Genomic DNA, 17,617 nt, shown 5'->3' on the forward strand with positions numbered 1-17,617 from the left:
TGGCGCGGTCCAGGCTGTGGAGAGGAATAGTGCGATCTTCCTGGCGTCTGATGCGGCCTCAAGGTCGGTGGCTTCTAGCTAGAGTTGGAACTTTTGGTTGAAGAGATTGCCGGCGATGCGGAGCTGCGGAGGAGGACGGATTTTTTCCATGTCACCGAATGGCTGTTTGCTGGTCAGCGCTGATTCACGCAAGGTAGGTCCGTCTGTTTGCTGGTCAACGCTGATTCACTCAAGGTAGATCCGTCAATTTTCAGCATCACTCACTGGTACCATGATGTGTTGGGTAGGCTGGGTCGATGTGGACTGCACTTGATGCAGTGTGGCAAGAGACAGACCTCCAACACTTGATAAAATGCAACACAATTTTGTTTAATATCTAAACTATTATACATGTTCAACTGTGGGTTGACACTATGCTGACTTGACTGGAGACCTGATACTAGCCTAACCAGACTTACTAGCTACCACATGGTGTTTGCACTGGCCAGCTCACTAACTCTGACTGTCTCAGAGGCTAAAATCCTGAGAGAGCGGGAAAACTGGTGCCCTCTGGCTTTATAGTGGTTGTGTCCTGTCTGGTGATTGGCTGCTCTGTTCTGTGTGCTTACTGGTCATCCTGTGTGTCAATCACTGCCTGTCTGCACTCCATTGTATACATAGATGTATATTATGACATCTTTGACCAGGCATTTGGTCATCCTTAGGTGCCTCGGTGTTTACATCATTTCAGAATGCTCCTGTAAAGTGGCTCAGGCTGTTTTATCATGTTAAAGGCGCTATATAAATATACGTTGGAATATTTTATGTAAGAAATCATTTCCAGATAGATAGATAATAATAATCTTTATTGTCACAAGTCGGCTTACGTTCAATGAAGATACTGTGAAAATCCCCTAGTCGTCACATTCCAGCGCCTGTTCGGGTACACAGAGAGCAAATTCAGAATGTCCAATTCACCTAACAAGTCTTTTGGGACTTGCGGGAGGAAACTGGAGCACCCGGAGGAAACTCATGCAGACACAGGGAGACTGTGCAGACTTCGCACAGTGACCCAAGCCGGGAATCAAACCTGGGACCCTGGCGTTGTGAAGCAGCAATGCTAACCACTGTGCTACGGTGCTGCGAGATAGATGGAAAGAGAGAGAGAGAGATAACTCTGAAACCTTGAGCTATTTCGATTTGATAATTTCACCACGTAAGTAGACTTGCATTAAAAACATTGGCAAACATGGCTTAAGTGATGTGGGATTGGCTAAAGGACAGTTATGAAAGGTTTGTTCAGAGTTACAGAGGGAGAGTGGTAATTGGGAGAGCAGAGCTTGAGTCAGACAAGCTGAAAGCAATGCATCAGCAGCCTTGTCGACCCTCTCAAGATGTAAAAGATCCCTGGGCACTACATGAGAAGAGGGGAGGATTCCTAGCCAGCATTTATCCCTCAATCTACATCATTAAAACCAGATTATCTGGTCATTTGTTTCGCTGCAGTTAGTGAGACCTTGCTGTTTGGAAATCAGCTGCTGGGTTTCCTACAGTACAACACTTCAAAAGAACCTTTAGTTGGCTGTAAAACACTTTCAGATGTCCCGAGCTCTTCAGGCGGCTGTGCAAAGTGCAAACTTCTTTTTCTTTAATTTGTTCATTCTAACGGTGGCTCTCATTCATTCTGCCCAGCACTCCTTTACTCACTCTAACAATAGCTTGCGTTTATGTAGCGTTTGAAATGTAGTAAAACTTCCCAAGGAGAATTAACAGACAAGCTGTCACACTGAACTATTTAAGATGGTTGTGGCAGAAAGCAATATCAAAGTGGTAAGTTTTAAAGTGCATTTCAAAGGGGCTTTTCACAGTAACTTCATTGAAGCCTACTTGTGACAATAAGCGATTATTATTAAGAGAGAGAGGCAGACAGATGGTCTAAGGTGGAAATTTCCGAGCTTGGCACCTGGATATGGCAGCTGCGTACATGGAAGTTAAAGGAGGGCCCAAAGAAATCTGAGATATCAAAGATGCCGCAAGAAGCCAGAATTAGAGATGTGCAGAGATCTCGGATGGTTATACGGCTGGAGGAGATTATAGTGATAGGTAGGAGTGAAGGTATTGGAGGAATTTGAACACAAGGATGAGAATTTTTAATTGAAGTGTGGCTAGACAAGAAACTGACGTAGGTTAGTGAGCACAGTGGTGACGTGGTGCTAGTCAGGATATGGACAGAGTTGGGTAGGCTTACGTCTATGCAAGGTGAGCATTGGAAAAGCACTTATATCTGGAGACAGCAGCTTTCTGTGTTCGGTGTGGTTCAGTTGGTCTTCATTTTTGCCTAAGTCCGCTCGCTGGAACTCCCCATTGTAGCGAGAGATCGGGACGCCATTTTTAAATGGCATCACGATCTCCAAGGCCCACAAAAAAAATCCCCTAACTCTTCCCCCCCCCCCCCCCCCACCCCACCTCCCAGCCCACCCCAGCCCAAATGCAACATGGGAGGGTCCCAGCCACCAGAACAGGTAAATCACACGTGCACAAAAATGCCAGCTTGGCACCTTGGTACTGCCAGGGTACCTAGTTGGTACCAGCAGTGCTAGGGCACCACCCTGCCTAAAGGGCATGCAACTGGGGGCCTCCGATCCCCTTGGAGACCCCAATGAGTGCCGTTCCATTTGGTCCCCGTTTTTGGGGACCTGTACCAAATGGCGCTCGCCCAAGGTCCCCAAAACAAAGGGATTGAATCCCAAAGCCTCAGGTACCTTGGGAATTTGCACATTAGAGTGAGGTTTACTGCCTCACTCAAATATGCAGATTTACCAAAACTGATCCCGCCCATTGTGGCTGGGATTCCCTTGCAACATCTCGCGAGATTGCGTTGAATCTCGTGAGACATTGCGAGCCGGGTGGATCCCGGGAGTGGGGTCTCTCGGCTTTCACTGGCCACGCTGTGCGAGCTGCTTTTCTAGCGCAGCGTGACCAGAAGATTGCATCCTGTATCTCTCTCTTATCCCCACACTCTCTCCCTGGAACATAGAACATACAGTGCAGAAGAAGGCCATTCGGCCCATCGAGTCTGCACCGACCTACTTAAGGCCTCACTTCCACCCTATCCCCGTAACCCAATAACCCATCCTTACCTTTTTTGGTCACTAAAGGCAATTGATCATGGCCAATCCACCTAACCTGCGCGTCTTTGGACTGTGGGAGGAAACCGGAGCACCCGGATGAAACCCACGCAGACACGGGGAGAACGTGCAGACTCCGCACAGACTGTGACCCAGCGGGGTATCGAACATGGGGCCCTGGCGCTGTGAAGCCACAGTGCTATCCACTTGTGCTACCGTGCTGCCCACAAAGTGGAGAATGTGGGCACACTCCCTCTTGCTTTCTCTAATCCCCACTCTCTAATCCCCGCATGCCTTTTAACCCCACACACTCTCTCTCTAATGCCCCACACTCTCTCTCTAACCCCCACACACGCCCTCTCTCTCTCTAATCTGCTCATTCTCTTTCTTTGTGTAATCACCACTCTTTTTCTAATACCTTTAATTCCCTTTAATTCTCACTCTCTCTCTAGTATCCACGCTTTTACTCTCTCTAATGCCCATACACTCTATCTCTAAAACTGCACTCTTTTGCTCTCTCTAATCCAATCGCTCTCACTGGTCTCCACATTCTCTCTTTCTGTTTAATCTCCACTTTAATTCCCACAATCTCCCTCTCATCCATACATACTTTCTCTCTCGAATAACCACTCTCTCTCTGATCCCCAGTCTCGCTCTCACTCTCTCTAATCCCCCTCTCTCTCTCACTCTCTCTAATCCCCCTCTCTCTCGCACTCTCTCTAATCCCCCTCTCTCGCACTCTCTCTGATCCCCAGTCTCTCTCACTCTCTCTAATCCTCAGTCTCTCTCACTCTCTCTAATCCCCCTCTCTTTCTCATCTCCACTCTCCCTGTCAAATCCCCACGCATTCTCTCTCTCTCAAAAACTCATTCTCTCTCTCTATAATCTCCACACTCACTCTCTCTCCAATCCACACACTTTCTCTCATTCTAATCCGCACACTCTTTCTTTTTGTCTAATCCTCACTCTCTCTAATCCCCACACTCTTTCTCTCTCTACTACCCACGCTTTCTCGCTCTCTAATCCACAAGTACACTCTTCGTCTCCCTAACCCATTCACTCTCTTGAATCCCCACACTCTCACTCTTTCTGTTTGAGCCTCATTTTTTCTCTTGCCCTGTCCAATCCCCATAAAATATCCCTCCGCACACACACTCTCTCTAATCCCCACCTTCTTTCTCTCTCTCTATAATCCTCACACACCGTCTCTCTAATCCCCTCTTTCGCTATCTCTAATTCCTTGTATCTGCCTCTCTCTAATCCCCATGTCTGTCTCGGTGTAATCCTCACTTCCTCTCTAATCCCCACAGTATCTCTAATACCTATACTCTCTCTCTCTCTCTCTAACACCCCCTCTCTTTCTCTCTAATCCCCAGACTCTCTAATCCATACACTCTCCCCCTAATACCGACACTCCCCCTCTTTCAGTTTAAGGCTCACTCTCACTCGCTCTTTCCATGTTCAATCCGCACAAAATGTCCCTCTCTCCAATCACCACACACACACTCTCTCTCTCTAATCTCCATTCTCTCTCTGCCTGCCTAATCCTCACACTCTGTCTCTCTCTAACCCCACACTCTCTCACTCTCTCTAATTCCCACACACATTGTCTCTCTGTCTAATCTCCACATGCTGTCTATCACACTCATTCTCTCTTGCTGATACACATATTCTCCCCTCTGTCTAATGCCCACTCTCTCATTAATACCCAAACTACCTCTCTCTCTGATCCCCACTCTCTCTTTCTCTACAATCCCCACACTCACTCTATCATCCACACTCCCTCTTGCTTTCTTTAATCCCCGCACTCCCTCTAACCACACACACTCTCTCTCCCTAATGCTCACACATTCCCTCATTCACTCTAATCCACACTCGCTCCCTCTCTCTAATCCCCACACACTCCCTCTCGCTCTTTAATCCGCACATTCTCTTTCTTTGTGTAGTCACCACTCTTTTTCTAATACCCACAATCTCTTTAATTCCCACTCTCTCCCTAGTGTCCACACTTTTACTCTCTCTAATACCCATCCTCTCTCTCTCTAAACCCCAGACACTCTCTTGCTCTCTCTAATCCAATCGCTCTCTCTGGTCTTCACATGCTTCCTTTCTGTTTAATCCTCACTCTCTCTCCCTGTTCAATTCATACAAAATGCCCCTTTCTCTGATATCTAGGCACTCTCTCTTCTCTCTCTAATTTCCATGTTTTTTTCTTTCTAATCCCCACACACCTTGGCCGGGATTCTTCGATATCGTGGCCATGTGTTGACGCCGGCGTCAAAACCGGCACGAGCGACACCAGAGTCAATGGGCCTCCAGGCCCAGTAATTCTCCTGTTCTTTGGGGGCTAGAACAGCGCCGGATTGTGTGCGCTGCTCTGGCGCCGAAAGCCGGCCCTGCACGGCCGGCGCATGCGCGCGACGGCCATCTCCGCGCCGGCGCATGCGCGTTGTTGCCGTCTCCGTGTCGGCCCCCACGCAACATGGCGGAGCCCTACAGGGGCCCGGCGCACAGGATCATAGCCCCCTCCCCACCCCCACGGAATGAGCACGCCTGGCCGATCGGTAGCCCCTGATCGCGGGCTAGCCATCGTGGAGGGACACCCCGGAGTCAGATCCACCACCCCCCGTCCCCCCACCAGGACGGCCCCCGCAGCCAGAACGACCGGGTGGGACCATATGTGAACCACGCTGGCGGGACTCGGCGGGCCAACGTGGAGAATCACCGCGGGGGCCGTGGCGACCACGCGGGTGGGATTGCCGCCGATTCTCCGGCGACCGGAGCATCGGAGGCCCGGCATCGGAGCGGCATGGCGGGATTCTCACGTTCCACCCACCCCCGGCGATTCTCCAACACGGCCTGGGCTCGGAGAATCCCGGCCCGTGTCTCGGTAATCTGTAAATACATTCTCTCTCTCTAATCCCTAAACTCCGTCTCTCTCTCTCTCTAATCCCCATGCACAATATCTCTGTGTAATCTCCTTTCTCTCTCTTATCCCCCTCTCTCTCTAATGCCCATACTCTCTCTCCAATACCCACGCACACTCTCTCTATAATCAAAGACACTCTCCCTCTCTCTCTAATCCCCCCACACACATTCTCTCTAATCTCTCAACTCCATCTCTCTCTCTAATCCTCCACACTCTCTCTATCTCATCCCCACTCTCTTGATCTCTGTGTAATCCCCATTCTCTCTTTGCCTGCCTAATCATCACACTAATCCACATACTCTCTCCCTCTCTCTAATTCCCGTACCCATTGTCTGTCTGTCTAATCTCCACACTTTCTCTACCAGTCTAATCTGCACACTCACTCTCTATCTCGCTAATCCATACATATGTCAAATCCACAAACTCTCACCCTCTGTCTAATACCCACCTCTCTCTCTGTTTAACACACAAACTACCTGCTCTCCCTCTAATCCCCATGCTCTCAACCTCTCTCTGATACACACACACTCTCTCTCTAATCCCCAATCTCTCTCCCTCTTTAATGCCGACAATCTCTTTCCCTCTAATCCCCACTCTTTCTCTATAATCCCCATCTCTCCCTCTCATCCACACTCTCTCTAATCCCCACTCGCTAATCCCACACTCTAATTCTCACTCTCTCTACAATGACCACACACGCTCTCTCTAATACAACTCTCTCTCGCTCTATTTCTCTCTCTAATCCCCATACACTCATCACTCTAATCCCCAATCTCGCTAGTCCCCAGATTCTGTCTCTCATCCACCCACTCTCTCACCAATCCCCGCATTCTCTCTCTTTTTGCCTCTCACTAATCCTCACTCTCCCTCTAATCCCCAGTCGCTCTCCCTCCCTCGCCAATCCCCAGATCATTTCTCTCTCCTAATCTCCAGTCCCTCTCCCTCTCTCTAATCCCCACATTCTTCTCTATTTATTTCCCAAACTCCAGGTCTCGCTCTAATCCCTAAACTCTCTCTAATATCCACACTCACTCTCTCTCTCCCTCTAATCCCCATACTCTCTCCCTCATCCACACATATTCTCTCTCTATAATCGCCACACTCTCCCTAATCCCCACATTGTATCTCTCTCCAGTCCCCACACACTCTCTCACTCATTCTCACCCACTGTCCAATCTATACAAAATCTCTCTATCTCTAATCTTCAGACACACACCTCTCTTTCTAATCCTGACTCTCTCTCCAATCCACACACTCTCTCCCTCTCTTTAATCCCCACGCTCTCTTTCTCTACTTAATCCCCACACTCTTGGTCTCTCTGTATAATCACCATTTTCCCTCTGTCTATTTAATCCTCACTCTGCCTCTCTCTAAACACCATAGTCACTCTCGCTGTCTATCATAGAATTTACAGAGCAGAAGGAGGCCATTCAGCCCATCGAGTCTGCACCGGTTCTTGGAAAGAGCACCCTACCCAAGGTCAACACCGCCACCCTATCCCCATAACCCAATAACCCCACCCAACACCAAGGGCAATTTTGGACACTAAGGGCAATTTATCATGGCCAATCCACCTAACCCGCACATCTTTGGACTGTGGGAGGAAACCGGAGCACCCGGAGGAAACCCACGCACACACGGGGAGGATGTGCAGACTCCGCACAGACAGTGACCCAAGCCAGAATCGAACCTGGGACCCTGGAGCTGTGAAGCAATTGTGCTATCCACAAGGCTACCGTGCTGCCCCCTAAACCCACAATTTCTCTACCAGTCTAATCTGCACTCTCACTCCCTCCCGCTAAACCTCACACTCCCGTTCTCTCTAATCACCTCACTCTAACCCCAGCCATCACTTTCTCAACCCCACACTCTTTCTCTCTGTCAAATCCAAAGACTCTGGATCCCTCACTCTAATACCCACACTGTCCCTCTTTCTAATAACAAAACTCTATCTCTGTCTAATCTCTCCCTCCCGCTAATCCCCACATACACTCTCTCGTTCTCTCTAATTCCCAAACTCTCGCTCTCTCTACCCCAAACTCACTGTCATTCTGTCTAAACCCAACATTCTCTCTCTCTCTCCATCCCTACATACTCTCATAGAATCATAGAATTTACAGTGCACAAGGAGGCCATTTGGCCCATTGTTCTGCACCGGTCCTTGGAAAGAGCACCCTACTTAAGCCCATGCCTCTACCCTATCCCCGTAACCCCATCTAACTTGGACAACAAGAGTCAATTTATCGTGGCCAATCCATCTAACCCGCACATCTTTGGACTGTGGGAGGAAACCCGGAGCACCCGGAGGAAACCCATGCACACAAGGGGAGAAAGTGCAAACTCCACACAGACAATCACCCGAGGCCGGAATTGAACCCGGGACCCTGGAGCTGTGAGGCAGCAGTGCTAACCACTGTACCACCATGCTGCTCTCTAATCTCTCTCTCTAATCCTCACTCACTCTCTGTCTAAATCTCACACTCTCTTGCTGACCAATGGCGACAAAATGTCCCTGTCTCTAATCCCTCCACATACTGTCTCTCTAATTCTCTCTCTCTAAACCCACTCTCGCTCTCTCTAATCCCCTCTCTCTCTAATCCTCTCTCTCTCTAAACCCACTCTCGCTCTCTCTCTAATCCCCCCTCTCTCTCTTATCCCCTCTCCCTCTCTCTAATCCTCTCTCTCTAAACCCACTCTCGCTCTCTCTAATCCCCCCTCTCTCTCTCTAATCCCCACACACTCTCTCTCTTTCTGTCCAAACTCCCCACTCTCTCTCTCTCTCTCGCTGTCCAATTCCCACAAAATCTCCCTTTCCCTAATTCCCACACACATTCTCCTTCTCTCTAATCCCCACACTCATTCTCTCTAATCCCCATTGTTGTTCTCTCTCTCATCCCCACACTCTAATACTCACATTCTCTCTCTTATTCTCTAATGCCCACATCATCTCTTTATTTCTAATCCCTACTCTCTGTGTCAAATCCACACTGTCTTTCTTTAATCCCGACAATCTCTCTCTCGAAACCCTACACCCTATTTGTTTGATCACCGCACTCTCTCGCGCTCTTTAATACCCATACTCCCTCTGTCTAATACCCACACCCTCTCCCTCTGTCTCATACCCACACCCTCTCTCTCTCTCTTTCATTGATCCTAACTCTCTCCTTCTAATAACCACTTTCTCCCCCTCTATATCTATCTAATCACCACAATCTTGCTCTCTCTAATCCCCACACTATCTCTCTCTCTGTGTCTGATTGTCACACTCTGTCTGATCTCCAGTCTTTCTCTCTAATCACCAATCTCTCTCTCCAAAACCACACTCTCTCTTTCTAATCTCCACACATTCTCTCTCTCTAATCCCACAACCACACTCTCTAATCCCCACAATCTCTCTCTTTAATCTTCAAACTCTCTCTAATCGCCACTCTCTCTCTCTATCTAACTCTGACACTTTTGTTCTTTCTGATCCTCTGACTCGCTCTCTCTCGAATATCCCTACTCCCTCTCTCTAATCCAGACATTCTCTTTATTCCCCACTCTAATTCACCCTCATACACACTGGGCGGGATTCTCCACTCCCGCGCCGAAGTGCCCACGCCGTCGTGAACGCCGCTCTATGGGGCCCCCCCCCCCGGCGATTCTCGGCCCAGGACGGGCCGAGCGGCCACGCAAAAAAAGCCGACTCCCGCCGGTGCCGTTCACACCTGCTCTTACCCGGCTGGACCTCGGTGTGAATGCATCCGGGGGTGGCCTGGTGGGAAGGAAGGGGGGTCCGACCCGGGGAGTGGGGGGGGGGGGCTCCGCTGTGGCCTGGCCCGGCCCGTGATTGGGGCTTACCCCAGACTCTCTCTCTAATCACCACACTCTCGCCATCTCTAGTCCCCACTGTGGTAGCGTGCCCCTTTAAATGGGCACATTGTCAGAAGGTCATGTGACCCAGAGGGCCAATTGAGCTGGAGCTTGCAAAGTCTGAGGCTGAGCGCAGGTTTTACTGTTAGTTAGCAGATTGGATTTGTGGAGTGTGGTCGGTCGCCTTTATCTCACTCTCTGTAAATAGTTATTTGCCTTAATAAACCATTTATTCATTAATCGATTTGGTATTCGCCAGTCTTTCACGATAGTACATTTGACAAAGAGGATTAACCAGAGTGCTTTCTATTGCTACAGAAATTAGGAGAGCAGCCCTCGTGTGGAAGCCTTTCCTCTGAAGAAAACTTGTTCAGCAGGCTTTGAGTGGCAAAATGCCCTTTTTTGGGAAGCTTGAGCCATTTGATCCTAACATGGAGCAGTTGGTACTGTATGTCGAATGCCTGCACTATTTCTTCAGGCCAATGAAATTCGGGGGGAAGAGAAGCAGTGGGTAATCCTTTTAACAGCCTGTGGGGCTCCTACCTATGATCATCCGACTTCTCCAGATGCCTCTGACTCCAAAACCTTTGAGGAGCTTGTGGAATTAGTCGAGGGACATTATCACCCAAAGCCCTCGGTGATAATACAATGGTGCAAATTTACTTTGAGGGCAAGGAGACAATAGCAGCTTTTGCGGCATGCCAGAAACAAATGATTGAGCATTGCAAGTTCGGGACTACACTAAACGACATGTTGAGAGACAGGCTAGTCTGTGGTGTTAACAACATAGCAGAGGATGTGATTACCTTAAAGAAGGCAACAGAGGTTGTCTAGGATATGGAAAGTGCTGAAAAGGGGGCAATAGGACTGCAGAGAGTGCAAGCAGGCGCGGTTCACCAGGTTTGGCGGGAAGTTGCTGGCAGTCTTTGTGCCAGGGATGAAGGCGCAGAAAGTAAATGAGCAAAGAGGCTGAACAAAAGAGAATGTAGCGATGTTGGGAATTTGGTCCACAGACCAGGAGCTATGAAGAATGTTACCAGTGTGAAGATCACCCCCAAGAGAGATGTCAATTAAGGGAAACTATGTGTTATGCCTGCAGTAGGAGGGGGCACATTAGGAGGATGTGCAAGGCTAGGCAGAGCCTACAGGGGGCCAACAAAATGAAACTCTGACTCTACAGTGTTGGGAATAACCCTGAAAACGGATCTGAAGTATACAGTTTAAACAACATTAAAGGTGGGCAAGGCGGCCCCAATTACAGTTGTGCTAATGGAAGATGGTCAGTTGTTGAGAATGGAGGTGGACATGGGTGCCTCAATACAGTTGTAGGTGAGCAAATATATTGTTATCTACAAGGTGGGATCCAGCCCCTGAAGTTAACAAGCATGACAGCCAAGCTAGCCATGTATACTGGGGAATATTTAAGGATCCTGGGAACAGCCACAAGGCCCGTGAGCTACCTGCCCCAGTGAGCTCAACTGCCTGTAATAGCAGTGGGGGAGGGCCTAGGGCCAAGTCTAATGGGCCATGATTGACTTCTCCAAATTAGATTAAATTGGCTAGAAATATTCAAAATTAACGAAGGAGATTTTCACGTCTTAAAAAAATACCAGGAGGTTTTCCAAGATGAGTTAGGCAAGATATAGGGACTAAAAGCAAAGATTTATGTGGACCTTGAGGAGCACCTAGTAAATCTTGCGGAAGTTTTAAAAAGATTGAAGAAGACCAGAGTAAGGCTGAAAAGGGAAATATGTACGTTCCAGGCTCCTGAAGTGCCGTACTGAGGATTTAGGGTAGACGCCAAACAGCTGCATCCGATGAGGAAAAGATAAAAGCAATTGAGGAAGCACAAGCCCCAAAAATAAGTCAGAAATGAAATCTTTTTAGGAACAGTGAATTATTACGCCAGATTTATTGTCAATCTTTCTACAATGTTGGAACCCCTACACACACTGCTCAAGAAACACCAGAGGTGGTATTGGAGAGAGAATCAGAAAGAAGCCTTTGAACAGGTCAAACTATCTTTGCAGTCATCAAGCCTCTTAGTTCATCTTGACCCCTCAAAAGAGATAGTTCTGTCCTGCAATGCATCTCCTTACAGAATTGGAGTGGTTTTAGTGCACAAGGTGGAAGATGGTGCAGAAAGGCCTATTGCTTATGCCTCGAGGTCTCTGACAAGCTTACTCGCAAATCAAAAAAGAGGGGACCAGCTGTAATCTTTGGAGTGAAAAAGTTCCACCAATACGTCTATGTACAACATTCCATAGTAGTTACTGACCTCTAACCTGGTCGGGCTTATTGAGGGAGGATAAGACCATTCCCCTCTTAGCTTCAGCATGGGTCCAACACTGGGCTCTATTGTTGGCATCTTATGAGTATCTGTTTCAACATAGCGAAGCACACACATTTCAAACACGGATGCTTTAAGCCACCTTCCCCAACCCAAAAGTATACCACCTCTGCCAGTATGGGTGGCCCGGTAGCACAAGTGGATAGCACTGTGGCTTCACAGCGCAGGGTCCCAGGTTCGATTCCCCGCTGGGTAGCTGTCTGTACAGAGTCTGCACGTTCTCCCCGTGTCTGCGTGGGTTTCCTCCGGGTGCTCCGGTTTCCTCCCACAGTCCAAAGACATGCAGGTTAGGTGGATTGGCCATGATAAATTGCCCTTAGTGACCAAAAAGGTTAGGAGGAGTTATTGGGTTAGGGGATAGGATGGAAGTGAGGACTTAAGTGGGTCGGTGCAGACTCGATGGGCCGAGTGGCTTCCTTCTGCACTGTATGTTCTATGTTCTATGTACCAGAGCAAATTGTTCTTCCTTTAAAATTTCTTGTTAAGTTGCTAGTATCGATGTTTCAAGTCATTTTTGGACCTCAAAAGACCCCATATTATCACGCGTCAAACACATGGGATGCGATTTAACCACCATGTTGTGCCCGGCGCGGATCGGGCGCACTGGGTGAATAGCGGGAAAGGCCAAATGTGCCCAAAATGACACTTTGATATTTTTCAGCGAAATTGCGCCCATGGGCTTCCACGGCTGACATCACGATAACAGTTACAACTCTTTGAGATAAGAAACCACAAGTTAAGTTGTGAAGACGGCGTATTATTATGGGGAGCAAGGGTGTTCATTCCCACTCCCACTAGACAGCTATTATTGCAAGAACTACACTGTGCCCATCCTGGAATGACAAAGATGAAAATGCTGGCTATGTGTGGTGGAGCGGGAGGGATGTAAATGTAAATGTTGCCACGGTCCCAGAGGACCATAGAATGCTTTCCCCTTTGAGAAAGAGCTGACTGGTGGCGATTTAACCTGAAGGTCACTACTCCTCAGTAGTGCAAGGTTGAGAGGTGGGACCTTCATGAATAGCCTCAGCCGGTACGGAAATTGAACCCCCCTGGATGGATACCGACATAGAGAATCTGGCCAAACAATGTGACCAATATCAAACTTGTTGTTTGTGACCTTAATGCACCCTTGGGAGTGGACAGGTCGACAATGGGTGCAACTAAACGTCGATTTTTCAGATCCATTCATGGGCTCCATGTTCTTGCTCATCATAAATGCTCACTCCAAGTTGTTGGATATGAACAAAATGAAGTCCACCAGCTCATCAGCAACAGCACAAAGATTGCGACAGGCATTCACCACCCACGGGTTGCTCGAGGTACTGGTCTCAGATAATGGAACTGCTTTTACTTGTGAAGGGTTCCAACATTTCATGTGAACCAACAATTTTGTGGGGATGGTGAAGGTAAAATAGAATTGCAGAGAAGAAACATCACGACTCAAGCAAACCTGAGAGAACATTTGAGGTGGACGACTTGGTTTATGTAATGAACTTTTGTGCTGGTCCAAATTGGATCCCTAGAATGGCCATGGCCATAACAGGCCCAGTGTCATATGAGATATGTGTCTAGGGATAAAGGATAAAGAAACACCAGGACCATTTGAGAAGAAGAGAATTGCACAGCCAGTGGGGCAACCCACTCCCATTATGTCTGACAGTGATATTGCTATGATGCAAGTAATGCAGCAGCAAGCTCAGTAATATTCCAGGGGCAACTGGAGAAGTTATCCACACGGACGTACCTTCGCAAGCCGAGAGTCAATCCATTCAGGTTCAAACCGAAGTTTCCTTTATTACTGTAGTCGCCGCTAGGGAATTACGATGCTCCCAAACGATTAGGAAGTCCCCGGACTGACTTATCTTATAAAGGACTATGCTGCGATCCATTTAATGTATGGTATTGTAAATAGTCCCATTGTTGTTGTAATATGTTAATCAGGGACTTAAAGGGAGAGGCATGTGATAGCGTGCCTTTTTAAAGGGCGAGTTCTCGGAGGGTCATGTAACTCATAGGTCCATTTGGGCCGGAGCACACAAATCCGGGGACTGAGCGTGGGTTTTGTTGTTAGGAGTTCTATTTTGTGGAATATAGAACATAGAACATGCAGTGCAGGAGGCCATTCAGCCCATCGAGTCTGGACCGACCCACTTAAGCCCTCACTTCCACCCTAGCCCCGTAACCCAATAACCCCTCCTAACCTTTTTGGACACTATGGGCAATTTATCATGGCAAATCAACCTAACCTGCACGTCTTTGGACTGTGGGAGGAAACCGGAGAACCCGGAGGAAACCCACGCAGACACGGGGAGAACGTGCAGACTGTGCACAGACAGTGACCCAGCGGGGAATCGAACCCGGGACCTTGGTGCTGTGAAGCCACAGTGCTATCCGCTGTGCTACCGTGCCACCCATATTGACAGAGGTGGGCCAGTATTGGGCTTTTTTGCCCAAACGTTATCTCACTTTATCCCTACTCTCTCTCTCTGTGTAATCCCCACAAATTCTCGCTCTCTAAAACCCACACTATCTCTCTCTCCAATTACACACTTTCCCTCTCTAATCCCCGCTCTCTCTAATCACCACACTCTCACGCTCTAATCCCCACACACTCTCTCTCTTTAATCCCTCTCTCTCTGATCCCCACATACTCACCATCTCTCTCTAATCCCACACATTTCCTCTCTCGTTCCAATCCCCACACTCCCTCTCTCGCTGTAATCTCCACTCTCTCTCTAATGCTCACACACACTCTCTCTGTCCGTCTTTCTGATCCCCACTCTCTCTCTCTCTCTAAACCCCACACTCCCTTTCTCCAGAATCCCCTCTCCCTCTCTCCAATCCCTGCATGCTGTCTCTCTAATCTCCACACACTCTGGGCGAAATTCTCCCCCAACGGCGCGATGTCCGCCGACTGGCGCCAAAGACGGCGCCAATCAGACGAGCATCGCGCCGGCCCAAAGGTGCGGAATGCTCCAACATTGAGGGGCTAGGCCGACGCCGGAGGGATATCCGCCCCGCCAGCTGGCGGAAATGCGCGGGAGCGTCAGCGGCCCTGTCAGTTTCCCGGCGCATGCGCGGGAGCGTCAGTGGCCGCTGTCAGTTTCCCGCGCATGCGCAGTGGGGAGAGTCTCTTCCGCCTCCGCCATGGTGGAGGCCGTGGCGGAGGCGGAAGGGAAAGAGTGCCCCCACGGCACAGGCCCGCCCGCGGATCGGTGGGCCCCGATCGCGGGCCAGGCCACCGTGGGGGCACCCCCCCGGGGTCAGATCGCCCCGCGCCCCCCCCCAGGACCCCGGAGCCCGCCCACGCCGCCTGGTCCCGCCGGTAAATACCAGGTTTGATTTACGCCGGCGGGACAGGCAATTTCTGGGCGGGACTTCGGCCCATCCGGGCCGGAGAATCCAGCGGGGGGTCCCGCCAACCGGCGCGGCCCGATTCCCGGCAGGGGTCGGAGAATGACGCCCTCTATCTCTCAAACCTGCACACTCTCTGTTTGTCTAATCCTCTCACTTTCTCTCTTTAATCTCCATAGACTCTCTCCAATCCCCACTCTCTCCCTGTCTAGTTCCCACACTTTCTCTCACTCTGCAACCAACCAACTCTCTCCCTCTAATCCCGACACACTCTTTCTCTCTAAACTCCACACTCTACCCCTCGCTCTAAACCCATATATTAGCTCTCTCGCTAATCCCCACTCTCTACTCCATACAATTTCTCTCTAATTCCCACTCTCTCTCTCATTAATCCCCACAATCTCTCTCATTCCCACTCTCTCTCTAATCTCCACAATTTCTCTCTCTCTAACCCCCCTCTCTCTCTCCAATCCTCACTCTCTCTCAAAACCACACCTCTCCGTCTCTCTGTACCTCCACATATCCACTCTCTCTCTCTCTATTGTCCCCTCTCTTTCTTTACTGCCCACAATTGTAACTGGTCTGATTAGTAAGTTTACAGACGACACAAAGGTTGGTGGAATTGTGGATAGCGATGAGGACTGTCAGAGGATACAGCAGGATTTAGATCGGGGCATTAAGTATAAGAATTGGCAAGTCATGTTGCAGCTGTATAGAACCTTAGTTAGGCCACACTTGGAGTATAGTGTTCAATTCAGGTCGCCACACTACCAGAAGGATGTGGAGGCTTTAAAGAGGGAGCAGAAGAGATTTATCAGGATGTTGCCTGGCATGGAGGTCATTAGCTATGAGGAGCAGTTGAATAAACTCGGTTTGTTCTCACTGGAACAACGGAAGTTGAGGGGTGACCTGATAGAGGTCTACAAAATTATGAGGGGCATAGACAGAGTGGATAGCCAGAGCCTTTTCCCCAAGGTAGAAGGGTCAATTACTAGGGGGCATAGGTTTAAGGTGTGAGGGGCAAGGTTTAGAGGAGATGTACGAGGCAAGTTTTTACACAGAGGGTAGTGGGTGCCTGGAACTCGCTGCCGGAAGAGATGGTGGAAGCAGGGACGATAGTAACATTTAAGGGGCATCTTGACAAATACATGAATAGGATGGGAATAGAGGGATTATGGACCCAGGAAGTGTAGAAGATTTTAGTTTAGATGGGCAGCACGGTCGGCATGGGCTTCGGGGGCCGAAGGGCCTGTTCCAGGGCTGTACTTTTCTTTGTTCTTTGTTTGTTCTTTGTTCTAAATTACTAGTTACTCTTACTCGAATCCTCATAATCTCACTCTCTTCTTAATCTCAAATCTCTCTTTTTAATCTCCAAATTCTCCCTCTCTCTCTAATCCCCACTCTCTCTCTCTCTGTCTAATCCCACACGTTCTCCAGTTCTCTAATCCCCACACTCTCTCTCTAATCCCCAACCTTTTCTCTCTCTAATTCCCACTCCGTCTTTCTGTCTAATACACAGTTTTTCTCTCTCTAAAAACTACTCTCACTCATTCCTAAATGATCTCTCTCTAATTCACAGTCTCGTCCTCTCACTAATCCCCAGACTTTCTTTCTCTCTAATCCCCACTCACACCCTCGCTCTAATCCCCACATACTCACTCTGTCTAATCACCGCACTCTCTCTCTCTCCCTCTTTAAACCCCACACACTTTGTCTGTCTTTCCCTGGTCTCGCTCTCTAATCTCCACTCTCTCTCTCTAAACACCACACACTCTCTCTCTCTCATCCCCCCCCCCCTCTCTGTATAATCCCCACACACTCTCTGCCTCTCCCTAATCTTCACATTCTCTCTCTAATCTCCACATACTTTGTTTTGAACCCCTAAATTCTCTCGCTCTCTGTCTAATCCTCATACTCTCTCTCTGTCTAATCCCTCTCTCTCTTGCTCTCTCTCTCATCCCCACTCTGTCTGTCTCATCCCCTCTCTCTAAACTCCACGCATTCTCTCTCTCTAATCCTCCA

The sequence above is a fragment of the Scyliorhinus torazame genome, chromosome 11 (genome assembly GCF_047496885.1).
Source record: "Scyliorhinus torazame isolate Kashiwa2021f chromosome 11, sScyTor2.1, whole genome shotgun sequence".
NCBI lineage: Eukaryota > Metazoa > Chordata > Chondrichthyes > Carcharhiniformes > Scyliorhinidae > Scyliorhinus > Scyliorhinus torazame.